The sequence below is a fragment of the Grammomys surdaster genome, unplaced genomic scaffold, assembly GCF_004785775.1.
Source record: "Grammomys surdaster isolate TR1022 unplaced genomic scaffold, NIH_TR_1.0 125951, whole genome shotgun sequence".
NCBI classification, from domain to species: Eukaryota; Metazoa; Chordata; class Mammalia; order Rodentia; family Muridae; genus Grammomys; species Grammomys surdaster.
In genome coordinates, this window is record NW_021620772.1 from 1347139 (window position 1) to 1372360 (window position 25222).

A 25222-nucleotide genomic window follows, 5' to 3' on the forward strand; every position below is an offset into this window, starting at 1 on the left:
GAGAGAGAGAGAGAGAGAGAGAGAGAGAGAGAGAGAGAGAGAGCTTTTGAAAAATCTCTAGTTCATTATTACTGCCCCATTCACCAATGCAAAATTCTCTTTCCCAGCCATCATTTCAAAAACTGGTTGCCCTGGGTTCCTCTTCCTATATTTTTACTTTCTTCTTTTTTTTTCCTTTTTAGATGAACTTGTAAAGCATTCATAAATTAAGTTTTTCTTCCCCTGTAGAACATGCTTCACAAAAGAAATATGGTGAGAGAAAGCTTAGTATAGGCCGCTGAAAAACTGGATGCTCAGGGCCTCTCCTGTGCTGTCTATGACTGGATACCTAGCTTTACCGTCCCACATCACTTTTAGTTTTTATCTAAAACATTTGGAAAAATCAAACATATTGTTTCATCTCCAGCCAGTGCTGTTCCTATCATCCTACACTGGAACACTGGTAAAGTATTCATGATTCATGTACTGCACAGCTGTCAGAAGGAATCTATAACAAATACCTCTTGGCTAATTTATGATGTGAACTATTGTATGTGTTACAAGTAATGAGAACCTGTTATCAAGGGAAACCACAAAGATGCCCTGAAGAGTAATAATGTGTGCAAAACACCCTTAAGAGTTAATTTTCTCTTTGGGGATTTTATCTTCCTTTTTATATGTATGAGTTTAAAAATTATAAATCATTCCATATGTACTATTGGAAATACTGAAAAAGGCAAAAAAAGACATAGGAATGTAGAAAACAGATTAAAATGTTTAAAGAATTTTTTTGGAGAAAAAGATGTGGCTAAGAATACATCTTTATAGTTCAGTCTCAGTATATAAATTATGACATTTTTCTGTAAGGTGTTTCATATTGGGGCCTTTTGGTTGTAGGCTTTAGGAATATTGCAGTTGTTGTTTGTCTAAATGTGTCCAAAACTTAAGGTATGTTAGAGTTAGCATTTTGAGCATGAGTAAGACCTACAAAATTTGGCTTGATCATCTACACAAAAATTTGTATGTTAGCATTTTATGGTATCTTTTACAGTGTGCTAATTCTACCTTAATAATTATACCCATAGTTCCTTAGTGCCCAAACCCCACAAAAAGACAGAAAAGCAAAGAGACGTGGTTCTTTTATACTGTATCATACAAGGAAGGCAAGAGGCTCTAAAATTCAAAACCACCTTACATGTAGCAATTTCTATTGTTTTAAATTACTGAGTTACTGAATTACTGAGTTACTGAGTTAAGGCTACTACACACATTTGAACACACCCCTTAAGTGCTCCCCCCAAGAAAATCTTGCTCTTTAGTATTTTAAGATGTGGATGAGGAAGAAATGAGAAGCAGTATTTTATATGTAAATGTACTCTGGGCAGACATGAATTCAGTGTGCTGCCTATGTGTAGACAGCTACAGATTTCTGCTGTCAAATAAAAAACAAAACAAACAAATAAACAAAAAATAAAGTCACTCTGTCTTAGTTAGGGTTTTACTGTAAATATACCCCATTACCAAGGAAACTCTTATAAAGGGCAACATTTAATTGGGACTGGCTTACTGGTTTTGAGATTCAGTCCATTATCATCATGGTATAAACTATGGCAGCATCCAGGCATGGCACCAGAGAAGCTGGGAGTTCTACATCTTGTTCAGAAGGCAAATAAAAGAAGAATGGCTTCCAGGTAGCTAAGAGGAGGGCCTCAAAGCTTATCCCCACAATGACACTCTTCCTCCAACAAGACCACACTTACTCCAAAAAAAAAAAAATCACACCTCCTAATAGTGCCACTTCCTCAGCCAAGCATATACAAACAACCACACACTCAGAGCCAGTCAATAAATCTATAAATTCATCTTCTAAGTCATGTCTTCCAAAGTTTGGCCATGAAATTGGTGGCTTCTCAGCAGCATTCATCACATGAGTTTATAAGACTTTGATGTAAATCATTTACCTCTATATCCATAACCAAACACTGTTGAATGACTACGTTACAAGACTAAATCTGTACCTAACCATACTGAGAATTAAAACATTCTTGTCAAATTTTGACAGTTATTTTGCTGCTTTTAAAGAGTTGAAACTTGGGTCCACATTTTAGAGGAGCACTACAAGACACAGTGAACCTGTCTCAGCAAACATCTGTGAATTGCATAAGAACTATTTATTGTGTCCCATTTGACAAGATGATGGTGGTCTGTGGCCAGAGCTCTCATGATTCAGTACCTTTCTTGGAATAAGAGGTGAAGTTGTGACTGCAGGCAGCATGATCTTAAGCAATGGAGACATGATCTTAAGCAGTGGATACAGACATACAAAATTCTAGTGACAACGGTAAATTTTTATTTAGAGAACTCAGGGACAACAGATGCTTCCAGACTCTTAAGCAACTACAGTATCCCTATAAAGAACATATGAAGACTTTAGGATATTCCCAATGATATGCACAAAACCAGGATTTTTTTCTTTTACTGCTACTAATGTACCACCAGCAGATGAAAAACAGGAGCTGGCTTGACTCAGAGGAAAGGGTTTTGTTTTGATTTTCAGATGCTGAGAATTCTTTGGTGGCCTTCCTTTAAATTATGAAAGAAAGGTTCAGTTGTCTGCAGTTGCTGATACTGACTGACCAAAGCACATCTCAACTCTTTATTTTCTTGTTCCTGGTTACTGTCAAGCTGTGACTTTACCATGTTCTTTCACTCCTAGCCTTCCTTGCTCAAAAGATGTTCTCAACAGCACTCAAGAAAGAGTTCTAAGCTTCCAACAAATACCAATACAATTTTTAAAATTCTGTATATTTAAAATTGAAAGCTATTTTTATTTAAAAGACATATACCATTGTGTATATCTTCACAATGGAAAATATTTTTAAAAAATATAAGCATGATGTTGGCACTGTTCTGTAGATCTTTTCTCCAAATTAAAACATTCTTTCTTAGAGGATGGCAGCCTCTCCAAACTTGGGAAGTAAATGAAACACACATACAAGTCCTAGGAAGTGATAAAGTTTACAAGGCTCAGGAACATCCTGAAACTTACAAGGTTTACAAGACCCATCCTAAAGGCTACATAAACAGTGACTGTTGCTGGGAAGAGGAGACACTGGTGGGGTTTCCTGGTGGGGAGCTCCAAAAATTCCAGTTTTGGCAGTCATCAGACTAGACTGAGCTTTACTGTGACAGCTACAATTGGTCACTCATGTTTCTTTGGGTATCTTCTTGTTCATATTCCTCAAAATAGGTCCCCCCCCAACTATGCTTTTGTATGTAACACCAATAAATTCAGCTAGAATTAAATGGGATCATTTCAGTCTGGTGCCTGTGTATTAGCTGGGATGAATAAACATTTGTTCATATTTACCTACAAAAGTCATAAAATAACTTCTTTTTCCATAATGAAGAACTTTATAATATGTAAGCTGAATCTTTACTATTTCTTCCTATTTGTCTTATCAATAAATGCAAGTAATGACACCTACATTATAGACTTCATTTACTTCCTATAAACAGAAACCTATTTTAGCAAGTATACCATCTTAACATAATGATAACAATCATACAAATTATAAACTAACTTCTTTGGAGGCATCAAAATAGTTTAGATGGAACCATAATTCTGGTAAAATGATTTGATTATAAAAACAGTTTTTTAAAAGTCATTTTTTAGTGAGACAAGTAAAATATCTTAAGAAATAAATATATAAAATTGAATGTGGCTCAAAGAAACCTAATTAAGGACTTCTGGGCTGAAACGGGACCCCAGTACTTCCATTATTTGGTATTTTAAAGGAAACCAGGCTTAAATTTTTAGTTTAACTAAATTTCCCTCTGTTATGGAAAGCTATGGGGAAAATAAAACTTGGCTTCCATATATAGAAAATGCTTCTCTCTCAATAACTGAACCACACTGTAAATTGGCTCTTCACCAAACACTTCTGAACACTAATAATTGATAACCACTCTTTATACTACATGGTTTCCAAATTCATAAAGATCATTGAATCACTGAAAGCATTGAATTATGCACAAAAAACTGTTAGCTTAGCTAGCTTTGTGACTGAATCTGCCTTGCATTTTCTACCAATTAATATGGTGATCATTGTAACAGCCAACAAAAGCAAGCTTGTCTATCTCAACAAACTTGTACACATACAGATCCTTAAACAGCACCTGCCACAAAGCACTCTCTTAGTTAAGTGAAATTTGCTTTGAGAGTTCCCATTGAGTTTTAATCTGTTACATTGTCTTAATGCTCTGTGTTTGTTTCATCAACCTGTAAAATAAGCTATAGCCTACAGATCACATAAGATTAGTCTAATCCCCAAATATTGTTGCACCCTCTAATTCAAACATCTTTGTAGATGTTATCCTTTGAAGATGAATTTGTTAATTTTATTTTCTTGAATAATGTGATTGGAATATATTTAAATTTAAAAAATGTTTTAAATAGTAAATGTTTAATAAAAAGTTATCATTCTCAACAGGCACATTTGTTGTGCAGAACATGTTATTTTTACATAATCAACCTCAACACAGTACTCGTTAGCGCTTGTTTCTGGTCTTCACAATAGCAGTGCAGTGTACAGAGGCACAGCAAGTAAGAAATCCCTGGATATGCCTACTCTCCATGGAGAGAAGGAACAGTTTATGAAAAACTGGAGAGCCCCCTCAAAAAGTACAGGAAAACAGCTCTGCAAAAGCTTGATAGGTTTTATAAGAGTGTATAACTGGGGGAGGTTACTCGAAAGTTGAATCAGCCAGGTGGTTGGCTTGGGGACTTCTTCAGACAGATGAGGTGCTGACAGTTGCAGTTAGCAGCGCTCAGCCAGCTGTTAAGGGCTTCAGAGAAACACTTTAGGTTTCTGTTTCCTAGCAAAATCTAGCTCAGATGGGGTTTCAACCTAGCAAAACCTAGCTCTGGGAGGGGGTCTAGTCATTGCCATCAGCTCTGTCATTTTTCTGGGCCCACTTTATGACCTAACATGCAGGTTGCATGTTTCTAATTTACACTTGAGAAAAACAAGGCTCAAACCTGATCTCAGATTCCTCTAACACAGACACGGCACATTCTTTTTTTTTTTTTTTTTTTTTTTAAATTTTATTGGCAGGTGACAAAAAAAAAGTCAAGGACAAATATTCTCAAAGCTCATGTGAAGAGAAGTTATTCACAGGTTAGGGGCAGCCTTCCATGGAAAATGGCTCATAGCTACTGCTTGCTCCTGCCGCTTTGATCAGAAATGTTCCCTGCGGTCCAGGACAGCCCCAGAAGCTTCTAGAAGATCACTCGGACGCATCTAGTTGAGACACGGCACATTCTTATTGCCTTGGCGGCTCCAGTTCTAGTCTTTCTTCATTCACTAGGCATATGGAAAGTCACAAAATAGAACTTCAAACCACCCACTAAAATAGAGGATGATCCCTAAAGTGTTTGAGACATTTGTTAAGAATCCTATTAGGCACATTGACCAAATATACATAAAAGATATACGTTTCCACTGAGACTTTAAAAATCTTCAAACTAGACTCCCTGATGCAAGAACTATATGTGTGATCTAGGAGCACAGAGATGAATCTATATGCAATACAAATTATCAGAAAACTTTGAATTTTGGGCTGTGACACATAGTGGAAGGAGAATCCCACATAGTGATTCCAGGTTTTAAAAACACACAGCATTTCAAAACAAAGGACAAGATTTGCTTAGGTTGAAAGAAAGGGCTGGAGAAGAAGCAAAGGACCTGGGAAGGGCCCCAAGTACAGTTCTTGTTGGGCAGCTCATACCAGTGAGCAAGGCAGAAAGAAAACTCTGGAACTCAAGGATCAACTAACATGCCTGGTAAGATCAAATATCACAATAAGAAATTCACAGTGGATTCTCTGCTGTCTTTTGTTTTTAAAGATATTTCCCCCTATTTTACAAATTTCATTTGAAAATGTAGATTTTTGACTGAATCTTCAGTTAATCAAAAAAAAAAGCACAAAAAAACCCCAAATATATCTGCATTCAAATGTTTAAACTTAAAAGATTATATCAAGTAGCTACAAAGTATGGTCATATAAGTAAATATACAATGATAAATATGCATAAATGTGTATATACTGATAAGCTTATATTAAGACGTTGTTCAGATTTTGTGCTACCCATTGTTTTTATAGTTCTATAACATGGGACTTATGATTTGATGTCAGCACACAAACATAATATAAAGAAAATATACACTTGCTATTCAAAGAATCTTCTAGTTAGAAATTGTAGGTAGAGGGGGAAAGACTTTTACTTAAAATAAGCTTCATGAGTTAACAGTTCCTCAACCTAGAATTGACCTTAACACTTGCATGTAATTAAAATGGTATAAAAGCAAAAAGGAGGAGGAGGGATAAGATGGGGGTTTTCCCAGGAGGGGGGAGAGGGGAAAGGGGATGACATCTGAAATGTAAATAAATAAAATATCCAATAAAAAAGCAAAAAAAAATGTAAGCATGCCATCACATAGACTATCAGGCTTACTGATTAAATTGAGATCTAAGTTAAATGTCCTCCATTTGTCATACTGTGTCCTGCCTCTCTGCCACACATGTTCAGACTCTGCCTGCAGGAAGAAGGCAGACTAGAAGCCAGAAGGGGAAGTCCACAATCCATGTTTCCCTTTGGGGAGTTAGACACTGTTACTCTTCTCTGGGTAGCCAGGCACCATTGGTGTACTGCCTAGAGAGGAAGGCAGGAACAGGGATTTGAGGTCTATGTTTCTTCTTATGGCATATGCACACCAGTCAAGAAGGGGGAAGCACAGCTGGAGACAAGCAGGGTCCAGGATGTTTGGTAGAGAGTGTTCAGGAGACGCAGGAAAAGAGAAAAGCCATCTTTGGGAGTCTTAGGCATGGCTCTTTTAGGCAAAGGGCTTCCTGTGGTGATAAGCAGCTCTCTGAGATGATCCTTGCTTGTTCATATTGCTTTATTGGGGGTGGATGTTGGAGTACACACTTTATTCAGGGTGAACTAGGTATCTTGGGGGAAGGGCATGAGAATATCCAGGAAGGAATGGTCATTGGTTGAAGGCTAAGGCTATCTAGATGCCTCATTAGCATGGAGAAGAATTCTAGGTGTTATGCTGAGTGGATGATATCCCATGCTCCTCTCAGTTGGGTGTCCTGGTTGTGTGTCCCAGAACAGGTTCAGAGATAGGAAGAAGTTCTATCCAGCCATTCTCCAATCATTGAGATACTCTGTATTTGAGATCGCTCAACCTTACCAGTCCTGATGCCTGTCTGGTAGCATGTCCCACATGCCCTACACCCCTTTCTCTCTTGCCCTCATTTTTGCTCCCAACTCCAACCAGTCTCTTTTTCACAAATTAGAACATAGATTAAGTATTTTTAGTAGCCCAATTATTCTTAAACTTTTTCTATTTACCGGCATCAAATATTCCTATTTGCTGTTCCCTTATGAAAATACAAACAAGCAGCAACAATACAATCATGGATGCAACTACTAATATACGTTAATTTGTACAGTGTCTAGGTACAAGCAATTGAAGCCAAACATTACTTCTCAATGAAGTCAAATGTCACACCCCTGTGCCTTACAATGCACATGTCCAATGAAGATAAATACCAAGAGAAACTTGTAATTGTGTGTGATTCCATGTTTCCTAATTCTAGCAAAGCAAAAACAACAGGAATCCTCCAACCCTGAAAGGATCTGGAAAGCACTTTGTTAAATGACGATCTCTATTCCTTCTGCCTGAGTCATTCCCACTGACTTAGCTTTGCTGCCCTCCTCTGGCATTCTTATATCACCTGGTTCTCTTTTCAAATGACATGGAATTTATACTTGATTTGTGTTTTTTATTCAACTTCTGATGGAAGATTGGAGGGCACTCTGTAATCACTATCTCTCATCCCTGTGTTCTATTCAGTAATGACATGAGTGGGCTATTTTATATGGCATTGGTCCTTGATGAACATTCAAGAAAACTGTTTTTCAGAGTATTTCTGTAAAAAACAAAAACTTGACATTTTAACCTTGTTGCTAAGAAACATCTTTCCTCATCATATTTTACCTAATAATTATCTTCTAATATCTTAGCTACTACTTTCCTTTTTAATTACATTACAATTATTGATCAATATATTAAATATAATTGATAACTTCAAAGATTTTGAAAATTTTTATTCTATTAACATGGATTTTATATTTATTCTGACATATTTTATGGACTGTACAAATCTATGATTTTTTCAATAAGATAACATATGCATAGCATTTAGATTAGGGATTAAAAAGGATATGGACATTGTGTTTCATGAAAAAAAGAAGTTATGGTATAGAATTATTATTACACTGGTATCATAGAACTTGAGGGAATGGCCAACCAACAACAACTAGTCTAACTTGAAGTCCACATCACAAAAGAACGACTATGCCTGAAAGTGCCTGGATGGACAGGAACCTCAGGATCAATAGGTCAGAGACCTAGGATAGAACCAAACACAACTGAAAAAAAATAAGTAAATGAAATGATTCCTAATAATATTCTGCTATATTCATAGATGGATGCCTAGTCCAATCATCAACAGAGGGGCTTCATCCAGCAATTGGTGGGATCAGCTGCAGAGGAACCACAGCCAAATACTAGGCAGATCCAGGAGAACCCTGCAGAAGAGAGGGAGGAAGGATTCTAGAAGCCAAAGTGGTCAAAGACAGCAGAAGAACACAGCCATCAGAATCAACTATTATGTAGGGCTCATAGGTGCTCACAAAGACTGAAGCAACAGTCACAGAGCTTGCATGGGTCTGAGTTCAGTCCTCTGCATATATGTTATGGTTAAGAGAATTGGCTGCTTTTGTAGAGGGCCCAGGTTCAGTTTCCAGCACGCACATGGCTGCTCACAACTCTCTGCACTCCAGTTTCAGGGGATCTAACGCTGCCTTCTGGCTTCCACAAACATAGCACATATGTATACAAACATACATGCAGGGATCCATGCACCCCCTAAAAAATATAAAATAATATACTTAACACAAGTCTTTTGTATCCCTGGGTAGCTAACAGTTATCAAAGCAATCCTAGACCAAAATGCCAGACATATTAAGTTCTAAATTAAAATTGCCTATTAACTTTTAGAGCATTCTACCTTTGGCAATACTACCTGAATAAATGTGTATAAGTTTCATCTCAGTGAAGTATAATAACTCACACATCTGTTCTCAGCACTTAGAAAACTGAGGCAATGGCATTGTCTCAATGCCATTGTACTATGTCTCAAGGCCAGTGTGTACTATGGTGTGAGACCTTTTCTCAAGCCAACAGAAGAAGTCTCATTTCAACTTTTTGTGTCCAGATGAATTTTGGGAGATTGGTGCTTCTGCATGTGTGCGCTGATGCTTGTCAGTGTACCTACAAAGTGCAACTGTGCTGGTTACCTGTCAGCTTGATGCAAACTAATGTCATCTGGGAAGAGGGAGCCTCAATAAAGGAACTGCCTCCATCAGATTAGCCTGTTGGTTTATCTGTGGGCATTTTCTTCATGATGATTTATGTGGAAGAGACTAGCCTACTGTGCATGGTGCTATCCCTAGGCAGGGAAGTAGTAAAAGAAAGCAAGGCGAGCAAGCCAAGGGGAACAAGCCAATAAGCAGTGTTCCTCCATTGTCTCTGATATAATTTTGACCTCCAGGTTCCTACACTGAGTTCCTGCTGTGACTTCCCTCAATGATGGACTACGACCCAGGTGTTGTTAGATGAAATAAACCCTTTCTTACCATTGTTTTTATTTGGTCATGGTATTAAGGACAACAGCAGAGAGACAAACTGGGATGATAACCCCTAAACTTCATTCTTCTAAGGAAACCTATTAAATCTTTCATTGGCCCTGAGCCATGGTAATGTAACTCTCTTTGGAGAATGTAACTGTCCCTTTCCACCTCTGGTGCTGGTAGGAACCCCAGTGAACCTTTCTCAGAAAGTTCTGGTTCTCCAGACCTCCCAAATTTGAGTAAGGATTGGCTCATAGTTGCCAACAGCTCCATGATTAGGAGGGAAAAGAATAGGTCTTCTGATGACAGCTCTATCCCAACATCACACTGTCTCCAAGTAGCTGGCATTGTAAGCATGACCAGGATTTGAATGGAAGCCAGAGACTGAAGAAAAGGACAACTAAAAATAACATTTAAAAATAGTTTTCCTCTTAAAATTATATCTAAAAAGACAGGGAGTACTGAAGTTAAAACCCAAACTTTTAATTTTAGTAATATCTTCAAAACATATATCATCAGAGTTAAAGTATTTCAAATAAACTTTTAATATTGAACTAATACATACATAAATATACAGGCTGTGTACACACAGTGATGTGTGGAGGGGTGTGGGAGGATTCCTGGTAACATGCTGTCAATTGGGACTTCTGGCTGGTTAAATTTGACATTTCAATTTTACACATGTATATTTTTTCCAGTATTAATTTCCATTAGTTCTTTCACATAGTTTTGATTATATTCAGCCATTCTTCCCTCAGCTATTCTTAAATCCACCCCTTTCCCTAACTACTCACCCAACTTTGTGTCCTGGTTCTTGTTTTTCTTTTAAGTATTCAGGACCAATTTGTGCTGCCAAAAAATTATGGCTTCCCCCGCCCAACCCACACTACAGTGCATTAGCTTGAACACTTAGGGAAAACGGTCTCTCCCTTTCTCAGAAACTAATAGTTATCAACACTCCATAGCTAGGAGTGAAAGGAATGGAGAACTCCGTTCTTCATGCTAGGATTTGATCTGGATTTGCACAGATTTCATGCATGTTGTTAAAATTCCTAAGTACATATGTGTAGCTGCCCTGCTGTGTCCAGAAGACGCTTTATCCTTGTAGTCATCCATCTCTGTCTCACACCGTCTTTCTGTCACTCTTTCTGCAGCAATCCTTGGGAGTAGGGCTGTGGTATATATGTTCCATTTAGGGCTAAGAATACTGTTATTCTTGTTCCCTGCACCTTGGTCAGTGGTGCGCCTCAATTAATCACTATTACAAATAGAAGTTTCTCAGGTGAGGGTTGACAGATACATTGATCTATGTATAATGATAGGACATTAGGAGTTGGTTTAACACTATGACCATTTAGCAGACAGACAGTAGAAGGTTCTCTCCTAGGACATGTGACCCAGTTAGCCATAAATGCTTGGATTGATAATAGTATGAGGTATTGATAATAGTATAACTTTGTGGTGCAAGTTTTAAATCCAATCACAAAGTGGTTGGTTATTTCCATCATGTTCATGGCATTAATTCATGTGAGAATTTCTTATAGGCCAGTCTTATTATAGCTCACAATATTCATAGCTTGGTATTATTGTTATTTGTATTAATATATGCCATGCTTGTTATATTTGTAGATGAATTAAAGTGGTTTTATAAGCAAGAAAACATATTTGCATTTGTACATGTTTGTTTTTATGTGGTTCATCTTTTCAAAATCTATCCATTTCAAAACCAAGAACACCCATCCACTCATTTATCTCTTACCTCCTTTTACGTTCATGTTGGCAGATATGAAGATTATCAGCATCATGATCCAAAAGGTCTCAAACACCCATTGGTTCTGCTCAGGCCTGTTAACTGCTCATTTTATTTCCCACCATCTGGCCTGTTAAAAAATACTTCATGTTTCAATATTATGTTCAGAGTGTTTCTCTACTTTGTCTTTTCTTTGTGTGTGTGTGTGTGTGTGTGTGCATGTGTAGTAAGTTAATATTAAATTTCATCTGTGAATCACAGACTTCTAAGACACATTCTCATGGCTGCATGTGACAGAGTCTTGTGCCAAAACTGACTCCAGATAGCCTTCTGTACATGCCAAGAGTATTGATACAAAAGAAACTTCTGGTGTATATAAATCAATGTTAACTTCATAACATGACATTAAACATTTTAATTTCAAAGTTAATTTGAACAGTTTAAAGAGTAAAATAAGAGTAAAGAGAAATCATCTAGTAAAAAAAAAAGTAGAGAATTCAGTACTACTCAGGAACCAAAATGTAGACGTCATGCTAGTCACTACCTACTATTTAGCCCTGTAGTGATAGAGTGTGATATGAAATAATATTCAATAACATTGATAAGATTATTTAATACTACTACTACTAATAATAATATAATATGCAATAGCTAGGACTGAAAGTCAAGACTCACCAATGACAACAAAAGCTGGGATCATTTCTGTTTGAAACAGCTCACTTACCAAGATTCATAAGCCAGGATTTCTCACCTAAAATGTGAATGGAGCTAGCATTCAATATGCACCATACAAGAGAGAGCTAAAATACATAGTTTATTACTACTTTATTATTCAACAAAATTTGACTTGATGGTTGTATGCCCTGGAGATTTAACTATAATCAACCTCCCCCCCCCCAACACACAGATGGTATTTCAGTGAAGGGGAATAATAAAATATTAAACAGTGATTTGAAGTCATATGGGAGGAAGGATTTTGATAATAGAAAATGACTGGTAGCTACTACCCACTGACCTATGGAAGAAGTCACTTTAGAAGGCAGTGTTGAACAGAGAACTGAAGGAAACCATGGAGCAGGGCGGATGTGTGGAAAATGAGCATAAAGAGGCTCAGCAGCTGACTCATTGGATACATATTCATCTGATACTCATTGATACATGGCTCAGCTGAATCTGGGCATCTCCTTAACCAAGATCTCACATTTCAATATATAAAGGTTATCTTCCTAACTGCCCCTTCTAGGCCATATACTTCATGGAAGGAGGACTCTTCAGTGTTGACAGATTGGAAATATCTCATACTGCCAAGACTCCTGTGAATCAATTGATACAATATGTCAGTTGCTCAGTGGTCTGGCAGATGATGCTGTAAAAAGTGGCATCAGGAAGAGCAGAATGTTAGCAGTCTCTGTGGGAAGATGCTCACGAGGCACTTAACGTGCAGAAACCACCAGGAAGTGGCAGGGCCATTTGCTCCTTCTAGTTTTCAGAATAAAGCATCTGGTGTTTACCAGGCTTGGTGTGCTCCTGAGTTATCTCAGCGTTCTGCAGATGAGTTTGTTCATTCTTGGGGTGGGAGGGCAGGAACAGACAAACTCAGTGTTGCAATTTCTGTGAGAAAGCACAAAGTTTCATCCTTTTTCAGACACTTGTCACAAGCCAACCAACACTGTGTTCTTTCAAAGCTGCCAGGAAAGATGGAAATGCTGAGGGAATGGTGACTGACATGTTACTCACTTCTCTTCTGAACTGTCTACTTTTTCTCATTTGATCCTTACAATAGCCAATTTTTACTTTGCCTATTTTCATTTAACAGAATTATTTTTGAGAATTATTTATGTAGCTGGTTTTAATATTCTTGATTGCCAATTTGACTACATCTGAAACTAAAACCCCAAAATGGAGGGCACACACGAGAGGAACTTTTTTTTTTTTGCTTAATTTGCTTAATTTTGCTTAATTTGTTTGAGTTAGGAAGGCACATGCCTTTAATAAAGATCTTGAGGTGGGATGGTACACCTTTCTGCTCAGAGTCAATATAAGAACATGGAAGAAGAAGCTTTGTTCTTTGTCTTTTTGTTCTCACTTTGCCAGCAAGTCTATTCCTTCACTGGCATTAAAGCCTTCTTCTTTAGAATTCCAGTGTATACTTAATACCTGAGATATCCAGCCTTGTGAACTTTACAACTGCTGGATTCTTGGTCTTTGCATTCATATATATGAGAGAGAACAAGAATGATTCAGTTCATAAGTTCAGCTACTCTAGATAACCTTGACAATATACATTTATAAATAGTTAACTTATTGCTCATAATGTTTCATTGTATGGATATATTACAATTCTTCATGCATCCATGGTGGATCTGGGTTGCTTCCAATGGAAGGCAGTTAGGAGTGCATGGAAGTCTGCATAAGCCTCTGTCCTAGCAGTGGAAATAATGGGCTATGCTGTGGTATATAAGCAACGGAACTGCCCAGCTATTTACTAGTTCCAGTTTTTACTATTTCCATTCCCAGCAGTAGCATGTCCAGTTTCAGGCACTCCAGTTCCTCACCAGGACTTGATCGGGCTGGACTTTCATTTAGCCCACTATAGTAGGCATCAACTTTTCTTAGGACAATGACAATAACCAATGTTTATATGCTATGAAAAGTGTCTCAGCAAGTACCTGGGAGGTGGTACAAAATGCTTTTGTGGGCAAAAGCATTTGTCATGTAGACCTGGCTTCCAGAGTTCAATTCCAGAACCCATGGTGAAAGGAGAGAGCAGACTCCCAAGGTTGTCCTCTGACTGCCACAATCATCACCCACATTCACAAACATCACACTTATACACAAGTATAGTAATAAAAATTTAAATTAATAACTTGTCTCTGCACTCTTTGTCAAGAAAATGGTTTTAGCCCTGGGCTGCTTTTGTACTTTCATAAAAAATCAGTTATCTTTTCTGTGTATCTGCTTATGTACTCTTTTAGTGAAAAGTGATTCTTATTGAGAAGTTATGATAAAATATTAATAAATATTATAAACAAATCAAAAAATAGTAAGTGAAAGTTGGTAGCAAAATAATGGTCCACACACTTGCAGTTTCTTAGTGACTTTTCTATTGCTATGATAAAACACTCCAAACTAAAGCAGCTTAAGAAAGAATGCTTTATTTTAGCTTATGGCTCCAGAGAGATACAGTCCCTTATAGCGAAAAAACTTCTCACAGTAGCAGGAGCAAAATGCTGGTGGAGGGAGGAGATGGCGGGAGGAAAGGAGGAAGGAAGGGAGGAAAAAGGGACAACAAGAAGCAAGATAAAACTATAAACCTTCAAAGTTCTCCCCAATGATACACTTCATCCAGAAAGGTTCTATCTCCTAAAGGTTATACAACCTTCTGAATTGGTGCCACCAACTGGAAACCAAGTGTTCAAATGCATAAGCCAATGGGGACATTTCTAACTGTTACCACCACAGACTGCAATCACAGAGAAGGTGAGCTATGGTTGCATTTTGAATCTCTGTGTTAATGATATCAGAATTGTTCACTTATTATAAGTGAAGATGACAGAAAAGCAGGTTTTGGTAGCAGAAGCTTAGAGTAAGAAATTGAAAAACAAAAAATGTCACTTGCAAATATGGGAAAGAATTCACAAATAAGGAGTTTTGTGGAGATAAAATTCCAAGTGTCCACACTGGGTGTTTTAAGTTTGACAGTCATAGAGAGCATGTTGGGTGGATTGAGAACTTAGTAGTGAAGACACTCAGCTAGATAAAATTACTGAAGACTATGTGAGAAGCTAGGACCTGAAATTTACCCAGCCTACAAGATATGGAATGTTTAAGATGGAGTACAGATTGAGGTAATGGCTAAACAATGACTGCCCCAAGTTGAGACCCAGCCCATGTAAGAGAGCCAACTCCTGACACTATTAATGATACACTGCTATGATTACAGATAGGACACTAGCATAACTGTCCTCTGAGAGGTTTCATCCAGAAGATGATGGAAACAGATGCAGAGACCCACAGCCAAATAATAGAGCTCAGGGAGTCTTGTGAAGGACTGAGGGAAGGATTGAGGGAGCTGAAGAGGTTTAGGATACCAGAAGAAGACTTATGGAGTAAACTAATTTAGGCCCATGGGGGCTCACAGAGACTGAACCACCAACCAAAGAGCACATATGTGATGGACTTAGGCCCCCTACGTATAAATAGCACATGTCCATCTTGGTCTTCATGAAAAAGAGCAATTGAGGAAGACACCCAACATTAGCCCTAGACTGCACACACACCCACACACATACATGGCCCCGATCATCATTATTATCATCATCCTCTCACAAAACAGGGATATTTTTCTAGGACATTGATTTTAAGGGAGCACAGAACCAAACTGACATAAAAAGTTTGTGTATTGGGGGACTTTTGGGCATTACTGTTGATGTCCTTTGCTGTCAAGAGAAAAGTTGTAACATGCTTGTTTAGAGGGATAATGCTGCTACCATGGGAAAGCCTGGTACTGAAACACAAATGGAGAGATTTAAACAATACAGCAGCTGTAAAGGCTCCCTATTAGTTTAAAAACATATGCATCTCTATGGTGCTTTCTAAGGCCTTGAGTGTTAATTATCCATTCCTATACTCATTTGTCTACCCTGCCCTGCCATCTGCACCCTTCCTCATCCTTCTTACTCCATTACTCACCATTCTACTCTTCATGTTATCTATGGTTCTATTCACCCTCTTTGAGGCCCTCCACCATCTCTCTAACCTCCCCCAAAGCCACGCCTTCAACCCCCCTCTACCCCTAAAATAGCCCTTTACTACTTTTCTGCTTTCAATGGGCATTCCCAATTAAACACATACATATCTAAAGGTTCAAAGCCAGATCCACATAAAAATGAAAACATGCAACCTTTTTTTTCTGAATCTGGCTGTCCTCCCTCAGACTATAATGCTCTCAGGTACTATCCATAGAAATTTCATAATTTCATTTTTCTTAACACCTGAATCTTTATTGTGAAACTTACCACATTTTAATTATCTTATTGTGATTATAGGAGCAATAAACATGAATTAAGAAATGTCTCTTTCTCAAATACATACATATACATATATAAAGATTTAAAATGGAGGTACCCTATGCCGTAAGGATAGTGTCTCTCCTCGACACCATAGGCATTATTGTGCAGTACCAGGTATTGGTTACCTACTTTGAAGAAAATCTGTCAGTGGTGTCAATGGATACTCCTAGACTCATCTCCAACTTTACAGTCTACTACCATTCTTATTAGTTACTCTCAGTAACTTGATGGCAATGTTCCATTTCTAATAACACCACATATTTACATCATAGAACACAGAGAAAGTGAGTTTACTACTGACTATGAATATTCATTCCTGTTGCCTAGTTTTAATGGTACTAGAAGGCACTGTGATTGTAATCAAGTTTCGCCATGTTGGAAATCCTAAAAACCATGAGTAACAATGGGACTGGAAAGGTATAAAACTGGTACAATAGTGGCAGAAACGATAGGGGAGTAATCAACCATTTTCTGATTGGTTTCAAGGCCATTCATGTGACTTTAAATGATACACGAGTCAGAACTCTTACATACACCAATTAATGAAGCAAAGAACCCATAGCAAGCTAGATAACAACATCAGGAGAAGAACTGTTAATGGATATATCAGTTCAATTCCTAATAACTTATTCTTATATCCATACCATGAGGTTATCTTCCAATCTTAACCAGAAAAGTTTCTTTTTGCAGTACATGGTGACGGACATAGAGATCCACAACTGGCCAAGGTAAGGAAAATAAAAGATTGTGGACTATTCAGCCCTAAGTGAGACATCTATACACTCCCTACTCAAGATTTAAGGCTTGAGAAAGAGGGAGCAGAGAAATAGTAAAAGCCAAAGGTAATGAATGATTGAGTGAAACACTGATTTCAGAACATGACAGGACATTTGAGCATGACTGTAGATATGGCAGCAAACAAAAGACCTAAACAAGAATAAGCCAAACCACATCTCAGAATGGAGGACAGTAGCAATCCTGAAATAGCACTTCTATCTCAGAAGTATTGGCATCTGTGGCTGCACGGGGAGAGAGAGTAGGCTTTCTCCAAGGGTTTAGCCACTGAGAGGTTATCCATGATCTAGTATATGGCCCCAGACTCACAACATTGGCAACAATTAAATCGACTCAGTAGGTTTACAGTTTTAAAAACTGAACATGGAGAATTGGGAGGGAATAGTGGTCGGGGTTGGGGGAAAGGAAGAGGAGGTAATGGTCAATGGACTTGTTCAAAACACACTTTGTTTATACATAAACTTTTCAGACAACAAAAGAACAAATATAAGCATTCATGTCTTTTTGTTTTGTTTTTTGAGGCAGTGTTTATCTGTGCAGACCTGTCTGTCCTGGAACTCACTCTGTAGACCAGGCTGGCCTCGAACTCAGAAATCCGTCTGCCTCTGCCTCCCAAGTGCTGGGATTAAAGGTGTGCGCCACCACCGCCCGGCTGCATTCATGTCTTCTTAACTTCTTAACCATTATTTAAACTTTGCATAAAAAATAGTCACTAGTAAACTACAATTGTAACTTTTGCATTGACTTTGACCAATTAATTAAATAACTTTCAGTCTCACAGCCCTGAAAGTTTTAGCATCTTCCAGCCAATGGGTCCTTACAGTGTTTTGGAGGAAATTAGAGTCAATGAGATGACAAGCATATCTTTTTCAACCTTAGTTTCCATGGGGTATGTGAGCACATTCCACATTCTTTCAGATGCTAGAGAAGTAGATTCTGTGGGCTTCTGCTTCCTCCCTGAGTTCAGAATTGCTGTAGTCAGCTATAGATTTCAACTGTTCTATACTTGGAAATAGTCTTGATGTAAAATTGCTAGTTTTCTACTTTTTAAAGTAATATACGTCCCTTAAGAGATACTACATCAGTGGGAGGGAAAGAACTTGGTCCTGGAAAGTATGATGTCCCCAGAGAAGGGGGATGCTAGAGGGAGAAGGCAGGAGTGGGTGGGTAGGTGGGGGAACACCCTCTTAGAGGCAAAGGGGAGGGAGGGGTGGAGGTTTTGTGGAGGGGAGACTGGGAAGGAGGATAGTATTTGAATTGTAAACAAATAAGATGATTAATAAAGAAAGAGAGATACTACAAAATTGCTTCTTGTCATTTGCATACTTCCATCTTTAATTCTGTCTTTTTTTTTTCTTTTCTTTTTCTTTTTTGCCAAGGTCAACATTCAAGAAAATACTCCAGTTTTGAAGTAGCAAAGGAAACCTTTGTGCCAGTGCTTCACTGCCTGCAAACAACTCTTTTCTATGGAAAGCACTGAAATTCTTGAATTCTGTATTCAGCTATCCACAGGGCCCTGAGCTCATTTGTTAATAAAGCAGAAAAGACTTCAATTTGAAAACCAGGTTCGACAAATGCAGGACAGATCATTTTAAAGCATCAAATGTGTTCTTTTAAAGACTGTTTGAAATGTTCTCAATAACAAATACATTGGGGTGGAAGGAATGTTCATTATGTGGAAGTAGGCTAATCCAAATTTTCAGGGTCTCTACTGAGTCTTTTGGGGCTCAGACTGGGCGTGGATCACAATTAGAGCATAACACAGATTTCCCAAAATTGAGCTATAATTGTCCTCAGGCTGTGGCTGAGCCATAAAATTGCCTCAGGTGATTTGCTTCTATGCATGACATTATTTGCAGCAGCTGGAAGCATAGCACACTAGTTTTTGTGACAAGCCTTAACTTCTGTTGCCTAGCTGATATGGCTGGTTTAAATTTTCTCAACAATGCTTTCATAGCTATTGCTTGCACTTCATTTAAGTAATTGTCAAACTAGCTGATGAACAGTGAGACCTCTCTGCAACATGCATATCCTCCCCTCAAAGACACCTACGTCACCTCCCCTAGGATGACGAGCAACGTTTAAAGAAATATAGAGTCAAAATAGGTCAAAATATTTATTTCCTGCATATTCTCAATGACAGATATCTACTTTAAAAATACTTCTTTTTTTAACCCCTGAAACAGACTAGTTTGGTACTTCACAATATATAGAGATAGAGGAACACCGTCTCAGAAAATTTAATTACTAACTGTGCCTTAAAATTATTGAACACATTTCATCAGAAAGCTCAAAGAATTTCTGAGGGTGAGCTTGTCCAGAGTGGAATAACAATGGGATTAATTGTGAGAAAAAACAGACAGGCCAATGGCTCATGTGTTGTTCTTAGAATCTGTTGCAGGTGGCCGTTACCATGAAACATTGTGGGAGATGTTATGGAAAAGATGGCAGGCAAGCCCAGCTTAACAGGATCCAGCAGACTCACAATCCTAGTTACGGATGGTGCCAACAAAACAGTTGTAATCCTCTCATTTTGTCATGTTCTTATTCATATGTTAACTAGGAAAATAGCTATGAAGGGAGAAATCTGGTGACATGACAGTTTTCAAGTCAAAACTTCAAATTAGTGAATTGCTGTGTCAGCTCATAGTAGTTATACATAAGAATGATTTGGAAAAAGAAAAGGTAGGAGACGGAATGGAGGAGGAGGTGGGAGACAAGGAGTGAAAAAGAAACAAAAGTAGAAAACAAAATGGAGATGAATTAGAATAGAAAGTGTCTACTGTGGCCTAAAATAGAAACTATATGATCATAAATACTCTTTCTCTCTCTCTCTCTCTCTCTCTCTCTCTCTCTCTCTCTCTCTCTCCCTCCCTCCCTCCCTCCCTCTCTCTCCCTCTCTCTCCCTCTCTCTCTCTGTCTCTCTCTCTCTCCCTCTCTCTCCCTCTCTCTCCCTCTCTCTCCCTCTCTCTCCCTCTCTCTTCCTCTCTCTATCTCATTTTTTCTCTCTCTCTCCCTCTGAAGTTTTAATCAGTCAGGTGGTGGCTTTTGTAGACACAGCTTCTTTTCATGAATCTTTCCTGCCTGCTTCTTGCTCTCTCCAGTCTCTTTCATCATTGACTATTAAGATTAAACACTTAGATGTATTTTAGAAACTGTACATGAACAAAGTCCTCAGTAAAAAGGCACAAGACATGAAAGTCTCTACTCAATATTCTGACTGCTAGGTAAAAAGCCCCCATAGTAGCAAATAATCCATGCAGAAACATAATGTGAAGTTATTAAATATGAGAAGAGTGTCAAGAAATCTGGGGGTCTAATCCTTATGTGTTGTATTGATTCTCCAATGCTTTTGCAATAATTAATTGCTAATTTATCAGTCTGGACCAATGTTCTGTAGTGAGAAGGAGAAGAAGCAGCGTGGTAAGTTATGATGGGGCTCTGCCTCATACTTATTTTATATTCTTTCCCAAAACCTCACCAACTTGTATCTCCTATCTCTAGTCTAATACTCTATGCCATGATAAAACTGCATAATTAAGAGCACACTTCCAGTGAATATTGACTAAGTCTGTTTTCCTTTTTTTGTTTTGGTTGGTTGTTGTTGCTGTTGCTGTTGTTGCTGTTGTTGGTAGTGGTGGTGGTGGTCGTGTGTGTGTGTGTGTGTATGTGTGTGTGTGTGTATGTGTGTGTATGTGTGGTTTTACTTTTAACCATTTTAAGGAATTCCATTTTAAGGAATTCTAACATACTTATAAGATAATCTAGGTATGGCCTGTTATCCAAAATTACTAAGAGATCTTGATGAAATATTTTGTTTCAGGAAAACAAAATTGGCTAGGATAAAGATGATACCAGTGCTCTAACTATAGTTAGTAGTTTTAGCTGTCACCTTGACACAGCCTGGAGTCACCTGAGAAGAGAATCTCAATTGAGGGATTGCATAGATTGAATTGGTCTATGGAGATGTCTGGGGGGTGGGTACCTTGAGTGTTAATTGCTGTAGGAGTGTCCAGCACACAGTATTCTGTACATTCCCTGGGCAGGTGGTATAGGAAAGCTAGGAAAGCATGAATTGGTGAGCAAACAAGCAGTGTTTCTTCCATGGTTTCTGCCTCAAGTCTGTACTTGAGGAGACTTGCCTTGCCTGCCATCCCTCAATGATGAACTATGACTTGGAAGTGTAAGTGAAATAAATACTTCCATCCTCTAAGTTGGTTTTGGTCACTGTGTTTTATCATAGCACCATAAAGACCAGAATATCCAGTGTCTGTTTACGATAAGGAAAGGAAGGACCATCTAACAAAGAGCTTACTAATAGCCCAATACTGGTGCTCTATTAGAGAGCCTTCTGGAATTTTCCAATAGGCTCAAACCCTGAGAGCAAGAAGCTGATAGTGGATGACCATTTGACAATATGTCTCTACAAGTCAAGCTGTTAGTAGAATGCCCAGATATGAAGTGGGAAAAACCCTTACTAGACAAAAGTTGAAAGGAAGTGCCCCAAGACTGATGGAAACAGGCTGCAGCCCTCAAAAGACAAAGATCTGACTGTTATCCTAATGATAAAGTTTCAGGGGACAACAGAAAGCACAAAGGACTGTTACAGGAGGAGACTGGAGCAAAGGCTGTGGGTATAAAGGTGATACTTGCATTGTTGTAACAATGGTATGCTGATGGAATTCCAGTTTCTTTGCTAAGTGTGTATTTCCCTGACACCTCAGTGGTAGGAACTAGGACTTATGGACCCCACTTGGAATTTTCTGTGATCTCAGTGTCTTGCCCCTCCCTTCCCACGTTTAACAGACCTTCTCTGATCGGTCCCCTGTTTTTACCTCATTTGCAGGCATGCACATTCAGGAAGTCAGGGTCCAAACTGTCCTGTATACCTGAGGTGATGAGCTCCAGAGAAGGAGAAGGAAGTCTTCAAAGTTTGGCTCTCACCTGGTCCTGGCCAATGGCCTAACTGCCAGAAGTTAGAGAGAGAAAACTACCTCAAAAACTGTTGGAGAACAGCTTACTGGAGGCTCATGGTGCCAGAGTCTTTTGCATCAAAGAGAGAACTTGGTAGGGGGTAGCCTTCAGGACTTGACTGTAGAAACAGGAAGGGAGATTCATTCTAGCTATCTAAGAAGACATTCTTTATATATACATATACATATACATATACATATACATATACATATACATATACATATACATATACATATACATATAATTTATTATTTTTTTCAAATTGTAATTTATACTCATTCACACAGGGGTTATAAACACAAAAAGGCAGGACGTGGGGAAGGTGATGACGCTGGAGTGTGGGTGTTCAGGGGGAATACAAATATCTTTCAGAACAGGGTATCCGCTGGGTGAGGGTTCAGGGGACAGGTCGCTATGGCTCTGCCTATGATTCACTTGTCCTTATCTAAGTTGATATTATCTGCCAAGGCTACCTATTTACAAGGTCTATGACTACTCAGGCTGGTAAATTGTCACAAAAACTGCCTGTTTACAATAGCTTATAGCCATCTGTTTCAGTGTTTATCCACAGAGACCCAAGACTTGGTGTTAGTATACATGTATGACAGGCCTATTGCTGATTTTAGGCCTATGGCTGATTTTAGGCCTTCAGTGTATAAGCAGGGCTGCCCCTGACATCTCCTCCCTTCTCTGAGTATAGAAGGGCTGTGGCAAATCTAATCTTGAGAAGGCAGGGATAGAGGCCTGACCTCTAGTAATTGAAGGGGACTTTGTAGTGGCTCCGGTCCCCCTGTCCTTGTCCAGTGAGGCATGAGGGTTGTCTTTTTCCTGGAGAGGGGATGCTTTTGACATCAACCCCTATGCAGTCAGGTTTGTCCCTCAGGGAACCTAGAGAGATATTTTTAACCTTTATTGGTATTCCCTTGCAGTGCTTAGCCTCGAAGCCTAAGCAAGAATTCAGATCACCTTTCAGAGGGGGTTCTGGGTGGCCCCTCTCTGCTTGGTCTAGGGGCAGAAGTCCCCTCTTTTAGGTTGGGTGGAGATGGGTTTGGGGAACACCCTGTATAAAGTAACAACCTCATCTTGACTCTTGTGGTCCTCCATAGCTAACTTATGATAATGTATCTGAATAGGTTTTGCTACCAAATTATTTATATGTTGGTTCACAGAGTTAGTCCGCCTATTTGAGACCCAGGGACCAGAAGAAATAAGCAAAAAGAACCCAAATAATGGTCCCAAGATGAGAGGAGGTAGGGTTGACAACCCTGGAGAGGCTGAAAACCAATTCTTGTACCAGCACTCATCTTTCTCTTTCTCTCTCTGACTTTTTTCAGGGCCTTTTCTGACCTTTTTCATGCTCTCTTTAACCATCCCTGTCTTGTCTATGTAAAGGCAATATTCTTCTATAAGGGCTGTACACAGTCTAGAGCTGTACACAGCCTTTTCTAGTATAATAGTGTAAGTCAAGTCCAATAAGGGTCTTTGCAATTTTTGGAGGTCTCTTCAGACAGCGAAACGAGGGATTTCTTCAAATTAGTGATGTTAATCTCTAGCTGTTTGATGTTCTTGTCAATGGCCCTTCAAAGGTCTGAGTAGTATAAGTTCAGAGGCCAGCATCTGGATTAGAACTTCTAACAGCAGACATCATGGGTGATTCATTTTTACCTGGAAAAAAAAAGAAGGGAATTCTCAGGGAGATTTCTCTTCCCTGGATGTAAATTGTTATTCGTTTTATTTATGATTGGGCCTGGCTTTGTGGGGGTATCTATTTATTTCATTAATCTTTTTGGTAGCCGATTAGCTGTGCCTTCTGTGGTATCAAACAGGCATATCGATCCTCGGCTCCATAAGGGAACTGGGTCTGGGCCATTCCCTTTAAGGGTAAGAGGGTCTTTCCCCATATCTGTGGCATAGTTTTTATTGGCCTCGGTGATGCCAGAGGCAGTCAGCAGCAGATTTGCCATGAGCTTTCAGTTTTAGAGAGTTAAAAGTGAACAAGGCATGATGGAGAGCATTTCAGGGGGACTCTTTCTGGGGGGGTACCGCTTCCCCTCTTTTGTTTTTAAAGCCAACTTTTCAGAGTTCTTGTAGAATCAGGGCAGAAGCACCAACAGTAGCTCCTTCCACACTAAGAGAGTCATGTGGACATTATTTAAAGAGATATAAATCTATATTAATAATCCTTTTATAAAAGGACTGTTATAGCACAGCCGAAAACTAATCAGACCATATAATATATCGATTAATATAATAGTTTCTTCTACTTTTGGTGAGACTACTTCTCTTTTGTCAATTAATTGTTGAGAGAAATTAGGATTTACATCTCTCTTGAGAATATTAAACAGAGACTTAAATTCTTTTGTGGAGAGCTTAAAATAAGATCTTAGACAGTTAGCATCTGCTAGAGACTTTTGAAAATAATATGAATTAAGTAAACTCTCTCTCTTTTTTTTTTCAGACCCTTTATCTGTTTGTTTAAATGGGTATTTTACATGTTTACCTTTCAATGTTATCTCCTCTCCCATTCTCCCCCAAAATCCCTTATCCCATACCCACTCCTCCTTTTTTTTTTTTTTGAGGGTGTGCTCCAAAGAGCCCTCCAGTCCCATCTACCTGCTCTCAAATTCCCCAACACTAGGGAATGCGAACTTTCGGGGACCATGGCCCTCCACTTCCACTGATGTTTGACAAGGTCACCCTCAATTACCTATATAGGTGGAGACATGAGTCCCTCCCTTTGTGCTCTCCGGCTGGAGGTTTAGACTTTGGGAGCTCTGGTTGAAACTTTTGATACTCCTTCTAGAAAGGATCAAAGGACCCACACTTTGGTCTTCCTTCTTCTTGAGTTTCATGTGGTCTATGTGTGTGTCTTAGGAATTGTGAGCT